Below are 11,202 nucleotides of genomic sequence, written 5' to 3' on the forward strand. Positions count from 1 at the left end.
TATCGTCCCCTTCTCCTCCCACCTTCAATCTTTCCCAGCATCAATGTCTTTTCAAATGAGGCAGTTCTTTGCATCAGGTGGCCAAAGTATTGCAGTTTTAGCTTCAGCATTGGTCCTTCCAATGAATATTCAGGACCAATTTCCTTTAGGATGGACTGATTGGATCTCCTTACAGTCCAAGGGACACTCAAGAGTCTTCTCCAACACCACAATTCAAAAGCATCAATTCTTCAGCACTCAGCTTTCTTTATAGTTAAACTCTCACATTCATACATGACTACTGGAAAAACCATAGCCTTGACTAGATGGACCTTTGTTGGCAAAATAATGTCTTTGCTTTTTAATATGCTGTCTAGGTTGGCAATAACTTCTCATGGCTGCAGTCACCATCTGCAGTGATTTTGGAGCCCAAAAAGATAAAGTCTGTCACTGTTTCCACTGTTTCCCCATCTATTTGCCATGAAGTGATGGGACTGGATGTCATGATCTTAGTTTTCTGAATGTTAAGCTTTAAGCCAACTTTTTCACTCTCCTCTTTCACTTTCATCAAGAGGCTTTTCAATTCCTCTTCACTCTCTGCCATAAGGGTGGTGTCATCTGCATACCTGAGGTTATTGATATTTCTCCCGGCACTCTTGATTCCAGCTTGTGCTTCTTCCAGCCCAGCGTTTCTCATGATGTACTCTGCATATAAGTTAAAGAAGCAGGGTGAAAATATACAGCCTTGACGTACTCCTTTCCCTATTTGCAACCAGTCTGTTGTTTCGGCACATCCCAGGGTTGAGAACAGACAGTCCCCTGCAGCAAAAACCCTACTTAAAAGTCAATTGAAAAAGGCGGCTGCGCGGGGCTTGAGTGGCTGTGAGAGATGCCCCACATCCAAAGGCAAAGGAGAAGCCCCAGCAAGACAGTAGGAGGGGCGGATTCACCTTTAGAATCAAATCCCAAACCTGCCAGAGACGCTCAGAGGGCTCAAACAAACCTTGTGTGCACCAGGACCCAGAGACCCCACAGAGACCGAGACAGAACTGTGTCTGAGCGTCTCCTGTGGAGGGACGGGTCTGCAGCGGACTGCCGCAGGGGCGGGGGCTCTGGGTGCAGCGGACTTGGGTATGGCATAAGCCCTCTTGGGGGAGGTCTCCATTAACTCCACTATAGAGCTGCCAGAGCTTTCACAGGACTGGGAAATAGACTCCTGGAGGGCACAAACAGAAACTTGCGTGCATCAGGAGCCAGGAGAAAGGAGCGGTGACCCCACAAGAGACTGACCCAGACTTGTCTGGGAGTGTCCAGGAGTCTCCAGCGGAGGCATGGGTCGGCAGTAGCCGGCGGTGGCCTGCTGCAGGGTTAGAGGCACTGGGTGTGGTGGTGCATGCAAGGGAGTTTTTGAAGGAGGTCACCATTATCTTCGTTACCTCCACCATAGTTTGTGAAAGTCACTCAGTCGTGTCCGACTCTTTGCGACCCCATGGACTATAGCCTACCAGGCTCCTCCCTCCATGGGATTCTCCAGGCAAGAGTACTGGAGTGGGTTGCCATTTCCTCCACCAGGAAATCTTCCCAACTCAGGGATCAAACCCAGGTCTCCCCCATTCCAGGCAGACGCTTTAACCTCTGAGCCACCAGGGTTTGGCCCCAGGTAAATAACAGAGAGAGAACACAGCCCCACCCATCAACAGAAAACTGGATTAAAGATTTACTGAGCATGGCCCCGCCCATCAGAACCAGACCCAGTTTCCCCCTCTGTCAGTCTCTCCCATCAGGAAGCTTCCATAAACCTCTTATGCTTCTTCATCAGAGGGCAGACAGACTGAAAACCACAATCACAGAAAACTAACCAGTCTGATCCCATGAACCACAGCCTTGTCTAACTCAATGAAACTATGAGCCATGCCATGTAGGGCCACCCAAGATGGACGAGTCATGGTGGAGAGTTCTGACAAAATGTGGTCCACTGGAGAAGAGAATGGCAAACCACTTCAGTATTCTTGCCTTGAGAACCCCATGAACAGTATAAAAAGGCAAAAAGATAGGATACTGAAAGATGAACTCCCCAGGTTGATAGGTGCCCAATATCCTACTGGAGATCAGTGGAGAAATAACTCCAGAAAGAATGAAGAGACGGAGCCAAAGCAAAAACAACACCCAGTTGTGGATGTGACTGATGATAGAAGCAAAGTCCGATGCTGTAAAGAGCAATATTGCATAGGAACCTGGGATGTTTGATCCATGAATCAAGGCAAATTGGTCATGCTTAAGTACTACCAATTTCTCAAGCATGTTATATTCTTTCTCTTTTTGCATTATTTTCTTTTGCACTTTCTCCTTCTATTTGAGATCACTTTTCCCACGCCTTCTGCCTTCCGCCCACCTCCCATCCTTCACTCACCCTCCAGGACCAGCTTAGGCATCATGCCCTCAGCGAAGTCTTCTCTAACCCCTAGGCTAAATTAGAGGACTCTACTCACATAAGCTCAATCCCCATCCATGCTCCCCAGCCCCAGTCCTCCATCTCCCCGGCCCTCTCTCTTAACATGTATCACATTGCATTTCCAGTGACTGCCGCTATGTCTCTCTCCTCTGCTTTGTTGTCTGCTTCAGGTCCTAGCACACAGTAATTGCTCAATAAATGCCCATTGAATGAAAGAGCAAAGCAGCATAAGAACAGCTTTAGAGGAAACAAAGGAAGATGAGATGGCTCTCAGAAGCCCTTGGAAACAGGAAGTTCCCTGGTGGTCCAGTGGTTAGGACTCAGTGCTTTCACTGCTGTGGCCCAGTTTAAATCTCTGGATCCCTGGTTGGGGAACTAAGATCCTACAAGCTAATCCCATAAGCAGTGGTGTGACGGAAAAAAAAAAATGGGGAAACTTGGAAATAAATCGTGAGTAGTTCAGAGCAAGAGAAGTACAGAAAAAAGAGGGAGAAAGAAGCATAGACTATAGTGGCAATTGCTAGGGACCAAGATAACAAGGAAAATATTCTCAAAACAACTTTATGAGTTAGGTACTATTATTCTCCCTATTTAACGGATGGGCTCAGGGAGACCAAGTGGCATGCCCTAAATCCCACAGCTAACAAGTGGCCAAGCTGAGATGTGAGCCCAGGAAGATTTACCCCAGAACCTATGGCCCCATCCTTGGTGTTACACTTGATACCACCTCTGCTCTGGGTCCTGGGAGGAGGAAGAGGGCTGAGAAGAGTGCACAAAGATCTCTCAAGAAGTTTATAGTCCATGGAAGAAGACAAGGGGATAGAAAGTGACAATAGAGCAACAATGACGCTACATAGGGAGGCAATGTTCTATTGGTTCCATAGCTGGGAGCATCCTGGAAGGCTTTCAGAAGCAGGTCATATCTAAGGAGAGCTTTGAAGGACTCAGTCTCCATTTGGGAAAGTTGAGAAAAACATCAGAATACTAAAATATATGTTACATTGGTAATACCTCCTGAAGAACTGCTCAACATTACAAAGTTTGTTTAACACTAGAAATTTAATCCATTTGCCCCATTAACAAACTAAAGCTGGAAAATCATATGATCATTTCATTAGATGATAATAAAGGATTAGAAAAATTCAAAAGATTTATGATAAAAATTCAGCAAATGAAATAAAAATAACCTTCTTTATGCCAATAAAGGGTATCTATTTTTTTTTTAATACAACAAACATCATAAAAAAACTTTCCTTTGTAAAGCCAGGAAAATGACAAGAATATTCATCTATATTTTCTATCCTTTCTATTTAACATTGTACTAGAGATCAGAGCCAAAACAATAAGTTAAGAAAAAGAAGCTATATAAAAATTAGAAAGGAAGGAATAAAACTGTCACTATCTACCAGTGATAGGACTATGCGTGTAGAAAATCTAAAAGAATCCCCCCAAATTATTGGAATAAATAAGTTAATTAAGATTTCTAGATACAAAATCAAGGCAACAGAAGTTATTGGTATTTTATGTATTTATTTATGGCTGCACTGAATCTTCATTGCTGTAGACAGCCTTGCTCTTGTTGCAGCTAGTGGGGGCTCCTCTCCAGCTGTGTGCGTGCAGGATTCTCACTGTGGTGGCTTCCCTCACTGCGGAGCACAGGTTTTAAGGTGCTCAGGCTCAGGTGTGGCATGTGGCTCAGAGCACAGGCTTTAGGTCTCTAGAGCATGGGGTCAGTAGTTGTGGTTCATGGGCTTAGCTGCCCCACAGCATGTGGAATCTTTTGGACCAAGGTTAACTACTGGACCATAAGGGAAATCCCAGTATTTCTATATATAGCAATAAATAGTAAGAATATGAAATTTCTTATAAATACCATTGTCAATAACATTTTAAAATAAGAGGGACCTGGGGGGAAATCTAACAAAGTATGGGCAAGATTTCTAGAGAGAAACTCATATAACACTGGGAGACCCTAGCAGCGTGCTTGTTCAGTTGCTCGATCATGTCCGATTCTTTCCGACTCCATGGACTGTAGCCTGCCAGGCTCCTCTCTCTATAGAATTTTCCATGCAAGAATATTGGAGTGGGCTGCCATTTCCTACTCCAGGGGATCTTCCCCACCCGGGGATTGAACTCATGACTCCTGCATCTCCTGCATTGGCAGGTGGATTCTTTATCACTGGGACACTAGCAGAGATGTAAATAAATGATGAAATATACTCTATCAGGTGTTGGATGATTCAATATTACGAAGATGTCAATTTTCCCCAAAGCCATTAACACATTATATGTATTAACAACAGCAATTAAAATCCCAATGACTTGTTAAAATGATTCCAAAATTTATGTATATAAGTTAAACAGACATTCTTGAAGAATAATATGGGAAGACTTGATTTGCAAGACATGAAGATGTATTATGTTTATACTAATAGAGAGAATGTGGCATTGGGGCAAGGAGAGAATAGGCTATAGAAGCAAAAGAAACTAACTATAAATCACAGATGTCACTGCTAAGTAGTAAGGAAGGGCAGACTTTCAAGAAGTGGTGCTGGGACAATTGGCAATCCACATAAAGGAAGCTAATCTTGATCTCTATTTCACACCATACACCTAAAGACAAAAGACAAAACTATAAAGCTTTTGAAAATAGATAGGAGAATATCTTCATGATCCCAGGGTAGGGAAGGATTTCTCAGACTAACAGAAAAGATGATAAAGTTGATTATGCTAATGTTAGAAACTTCTGTTTATCTAAAGACAAGATAAAGTGAAAAGATAACATTTGTGTGTTCTCTGCTCAGGAAACCAAGAGGAGCAGATTTGGCTGAGACTGGAATACATGGAAAGATAAGGCTGGAAAGATGGGCAGGTGCCAAAGCAGGAACGCCAGGCTCCCACCAGTTGCTGGGAAGGCAGGAGCTGGACTCATCCTACTTTAGGGGCATCTTTTCATGTTTCCTAAGTTGGGCTATGCGAGGGTGTACAGGGCAAAATCTTGAGTAAGATTCCTCTCTATTCCTTTGCCTCTCTTTCAGGAAATCCCACTTAATGTCTATCCTCTGTTCTTCCTGCTATACAGTCTGTTCTGTTTGCTGCCCCCAAAGCCAAGTTCCTTTCTTATCTCTTCCACCTACTGAGTATGTACTGTATTCTGGTACTTTCTTTGTATGAGTCATCTCATTTACCCTTTTAGGATGGCTTCATAGTTAAGAAAGCATATTTGGGATACAGCTCACGATCTGTCTTTACTAGTTGGGTGGCTTCCAGCAGGTCAGTTCACTGTTCTGTGCCTTATGTCCTTATCTGTGAAATGGGAGTAATGACTGGGCCTTCACAGCTTTCATAGGGCACTAGTGAGAATCAAACACAAGTACTCCACTGACAATGCTTAGCATATAATAAGCTTCAATACATATTATTGTTATTTTTTCACATCCTCAGGGGGAGGTGATGCCTGAAGGAAGCACAGTCTCCTGTTATTTGTTGTTATCTGAGTTGGACCTGGTTGGTTAAGCTGCCTCTCTTTAGTAGCTCACAGGGAGGCAGAGGGCTGGTCCTCTGAAGTCCAGCTGGGCACTCTGCCAGTCCCCAGCTCAGCCCAGCTCCTGTGGCCCTAGCAGGGCCTCTCTTCACCCACTGGGGCTGCACCAGCCCTGGCCCCCACTCAGCTTCCTGTCTCCCTTATCTCTCCCCAGCATGTGCTCTCTGCAGTGGGAAATCCTACCACTTGCTTCCTTCACTTCCCTTTGCTCACAGGACCCTCATTCTTTAGGTCTCAGTCAAATTCCAGTATCTGGCCCTGTGCCACTCTGCTTGGTGGTTTTCTGCCCTCTCGGCTACCCAGGCCAGGCGCAGCAGAGGCTGTGGCTCCAAGCGCAGTGCTTCTCTTCTCTTACCACTCTCATCCTTAGCTTTAGAAAGGGAATGCGGACACCCCTTGAGCAGCCCCCACTTAACCAGCTTCCTCACCCCCGACATTTTCTTTGTTCTTCCTGTGCCCAATCCCATACCCCATCCTCTTCGAGTTTCAATCCCTGCACTGCACCTCTCAGCTCTGTGACCTTGGGCAAGTTCATTACCCTTCCTGTGTTTTAATTACTCAATTTGTCACATGGAGACAATGAGCCTGGGGCTATCTGCCCCAGAGGAAGCTATAAGGGCCTAACACTTGGTATGAACTTTTGGCATGTTTTATATATTTATAATATATAACATATTCAAGCATGTTGGAAGCATGTGTTCAAAAATATATTGATGGAGAGTTAGCTCCCCCAATTTTTGAGATACTATGTGGTACTTAAATTCACAAACTTTGGCATCAGAGAGATGTGGTTTCAAATTAGAGCTTTTGCTGTAAGATCTTAGGTAAGTCTTTTACCCTCTCGAAGTCTCTGTTTCTTTATTTGTAAAATGACATTAATGAAACCTACCTGGTAGGGCTGACATATGAATAATGTGAGATTATCTGTGTAAAGATCTTAACTCTGTTCCTAGCCATGATAAATGTTACCTATAATAATTGCTATCTCTACTACTTAATTTTCAGGGCACCGGTGTGTGAAGAGGGTGCTTGGGAAACAGCTGTTGCTGTTATCACTGTGTCCACGACAGATCTTACCTTGGTGGGAAAGACCTCTCTGTAGTTAGCTCTATGTGTACTGGAGTGGATCCACTTTTTAAAATTTTTATTTATTTTTTAATTTATGGTTTTGGCCACGTGGCATGTAGGATGTTAGTTCCCTGACCAGGGATCAAACTTGCATCCCCTGTGTTGTAAGCATGGAGTCATAACCACTGGACCACCAGGGGAGTCCTGGTATGGATCCACTTTAATAATCTCAGTAACCTAGGCCCTATATACTTAGATCAAAGACTCACAGCCTTCAATTCCAAATTGGTTCCATCATATACTTTATTATGCTTCATCCCAAAGTACCCTTCCAGTCCCCAAGGGAGACAAAAGGCAAAGCAAAAATGCACAAACTCACTTGGAACCACATAAAGCAAAGGAGAACCAAAACCAAGTGCCACTTGACACCCAACATCTGACGATGTCTATAGCTGGCCAGGAGATGGATGAGGGAACTCTCATGCACTACTAGGGTATAACCTGGTCCAAACTTTTTGTAAAGCAGTTTGGCAATATCTAGTCAAACTGAAGATGTGCATATACCCTATGACTCAGCAATTCCACTCCCAGGTTTGTATCTACAAAAACTCTCCCACGCATGCACAAGAAAATGTTTATAAGAACATTCATGCTGTTTACAATATCAAAAAGTTAGAAAAAAAGACTGAAATGTGTAATAACAGGAAAACAGATAAATAGTGATATGTTCATAAACATGGTATGTCATAAAGCAGTGGAAATGAATAGACCAACACATGGCAGCGTGAACAAACCTTCTTAATATGTCAGGTGAAAAAGAGCAAATTGCAGAGGAATACAAACACTTCAATACCACTTACATAAAGCCCAACTTCTGCAGAATACCACCATATATTACTTAAGAGTAAATGCATATGCCATATAGGAATACAGAAGTGTAAGATGGTAAAAAATAACAAATTCTGATTAGTGGTTACTTTGGTGGTGGGCCATGGGGGAGAGAGATGCAATTAGGGAGGAGTATAGAAGGGGCTTCAATTATACTGGTAATATTTTACTTCTTACGCTGAGTGCTGGGGGCTTGTGTGTGTATGTGATAAAAATTCTTCAAGCGTGAATGACTTATTCAAGTATGAATTATTTCATACTAATTTTGTATAAATTTATATGCAGAGTACTTATAGGCAGAGTACAACATGAGAAACGCTGGGCTGGATGAAGCACAAGCTGAAATCAAGATTGCTGGAAGAAATATCAATAACTTTAGATATGCAGATGACACCACCGTTATGGCAGAAAGCAAAGAACTAAAGAGTCTCTTGATGAAAGTGAAAGAGGAGAGTGAAAAAGTTGGCTTAAAACTCAACATTCAGAAAACTAAGATCATGGCATCTGGTCCCATCACTTCATGGCAAATAGATGGGGCAACAGTGGAAACAGTGACAGAATTTATTTTGGGGGGCTCCAAAATCACTGCAGATGGTGACTGCAGCCATGAAATTGAAAGACCCTTGCTCCTTGGAAGAAAAGTTATGGCCAACCTAGACAGCATATTTTGTTTTGGTTTGTTTGTTTGTTTGTTTGTTTAGACAGCATATTAAAAAGCAGAGACATTACTTTGTCAGCAAAGGTCCATTTAGTCAAAGCTTTGGTTTTTCCAATAGTCATGTATGCATGTGAGAGTTGGACTATAAAGAAAGCTGAGCACTGAAGAATTGATGCTTTTGAACTGTGGTGTTGGAGAAGACTCTGGAGAGTCCTGTGGACAGCGAGGAGATCAAACCAGTCAATCCTAAAGGAAATCAGTCCTGAACAGTCATTGGAAGGACTGATACTGAAGCTGAAACTCCAATACTTTGGCCACCTGATGTGAAGAACTGACTCACTAGAAAAGACCCTGATGCTGGGAAGGATTGAAGGCGGGAGGAGAAGGGGACAACAGAGGATGAGATGGTTGGATGGCATCACTGACTCGATGGACTTGAGTTTGAGTAAGCTCCGGGAGTTGGTGATGGACAGGGAAGTCTGGCATGCTGCAGTCCATGGGGTCACAAAGAGTTGGACACGACTGAGCAACTGAACTGAACTGATCTGAATTTTGTATAAAAGATGAGACAATATAATTGGCAGCGACTTAAATTCTGCTTTTCCTGAGACTCAGTTCATGAAAACAAGGCCCATCTTCTCCTTCAGACTAGACTGTTTTGAGGAACTGGAAAAAACTTGTTATTTCTATGTTGTTTTATAACAACTGAGAGGTGAGTATGGACTCCTGCATATTTTCAGCTCAGAGACTGGGAGCCTCGTATGTACCCAAGGTTTGCCCCCAATTCTGACATCAACTCTCCCTCTGAGAAACAGTATGTAAAATAAAAAGTTAAAATCCCCGCATCAGCCCTTTATCTAATCTCATTTCCCAGAGGTACTCTCTACTGATTATCCCCTTGCAGGCATTTTTTTCTATGCATATAGTAATACATAGGTACACACATAAAGTTTCTTTTAATATAATAATGGAATTATATATGGATTACATGGACAGAAGTAAAATTTTTAAACTAAAAATAAACAGAATTTTATTGGGTTGGCCAAAAAGTTTGTTTGGGTTTTTCTGTAATATCTTACAAAAAAATCTGAATGTGGGAGAGGTGCGTTACATCCTTGGGTTGGGAAGATCCCCTAGAGGAGGGCATGGCAACCCACTCCAGTATTCTTGCCTGGAGAATCCCCATGGACAGAGGAGCCTGGTGGGCTACAGTCCATGGGGTCGCAGAGTCAGACACGACTGAGCGACTGAGTACAGCACAGCAATACTGTATGTATTGTTCCACACTTTCCTTTTTCATTTATCAGCATCTCATGTCAACACATCAGCTCATAATCATTTGCCACCTTCTTCTACCACAGTTTGTTCCTGAAACTTCTATTTTTAATTCAACAAGAGATACATGATCACATTCAAGATGCAAAATTTTCAAACAATACAGATAGAATGATAAAATCCTTCACAAAATAGAGAAAACCTTTCACAAAATTGCCATCCCTAACACACACACCACACACACTCTCTCTTAATCTCAGGCCCCTCCCTGGAGATAAACCACTGCTGTATTTGATGTATATCCTTCCAGATTCATTCACTCCCACAAAGAAATAGGTTGTTTAGTTGCTGTGTATGTGGTTGACATGTAAGTGGTTCTAAACTGTACATAATGTTCCATAACTTACTCTTGATGATTTCTACATATTATAACTATCTCATTCTGTCATCCACTAGCTGATATTTATTATTTATTATGCTATTATTTGCACTGTTCTAGGTATAGAAGCAAATAAGATGGACAGCCTCTATCCTCATGGAGTTTACATTTTGATGGGACATTCAGACAATAAACATGTAAATGAGTAGCTAATATAATTTCAGGTAGTGCTAAGTAATATGATGAAAATAGAGTGGGCATTGGTAGTAAGTTCCCTACATATAAACCTTCCAGTTGCAAATGTTCAAAGATTCGAACATGCATGCCAGTCCCTGTATGCCAACTGTTGTATTGTACTACTGTACTTTTCAAGGAACTGTACTGGAAGATTAAAAATGTTTTCTTTTTTTTGTTTGTTTTATTTGTCTGAAAAGTATTATAAACTTATTACAGTACGGTACTATATAGCTAATTGTGTTAGTGGGTACCCAGGCTAACTTTGATGGACTTATATGAATGCACTCTCAAAACAGAACTCATTTGTGTATAGGGGACTTACTGTATTTGCTTCCTAGAGTAAGATATACACTTTACACTGCTACTTAATATCCATCATAGAAACCTACATGCACAAAATCAATACACACACACATGTACAGTTGAACAAATATTTCATGAAATAATATTTACCCTGATTAAGGGTGATGCACTGAAAATTTTTATACTGTTCTATTACATTCAAAGGAAAAACCCTGCTAATCATAACCTGCCTAATTGTCTTCATTGCCCACTAATCAGAGAAGGCAAGGGCACCCCACTCCAGTACTCTTGCCTGGAAAAATCCCATGGATGGAGGAGCGTGGTAGGCTGCGGTCCATGGGGTCTCGAAGAGTCAGACACGACTGAGTGACTCACTTTCACTTTTCACTTTCATGCATTGGAGAAAGAAATGGCAACCC

This window comes from Muntiacus reevesi, chromosome 2 (genome assembly GCF_963930625.1).
Source record: "Muntiacus reevesi chromosome 2, mMunRee1.1, whole genome shotgun sequence".
Taxonomy (NCBI): Eukaryota; Metazoa; Chordata; class Mammalia; order Artiodactyla; family Cervidae; genus Muntiacus; species Muntiacus reevesi.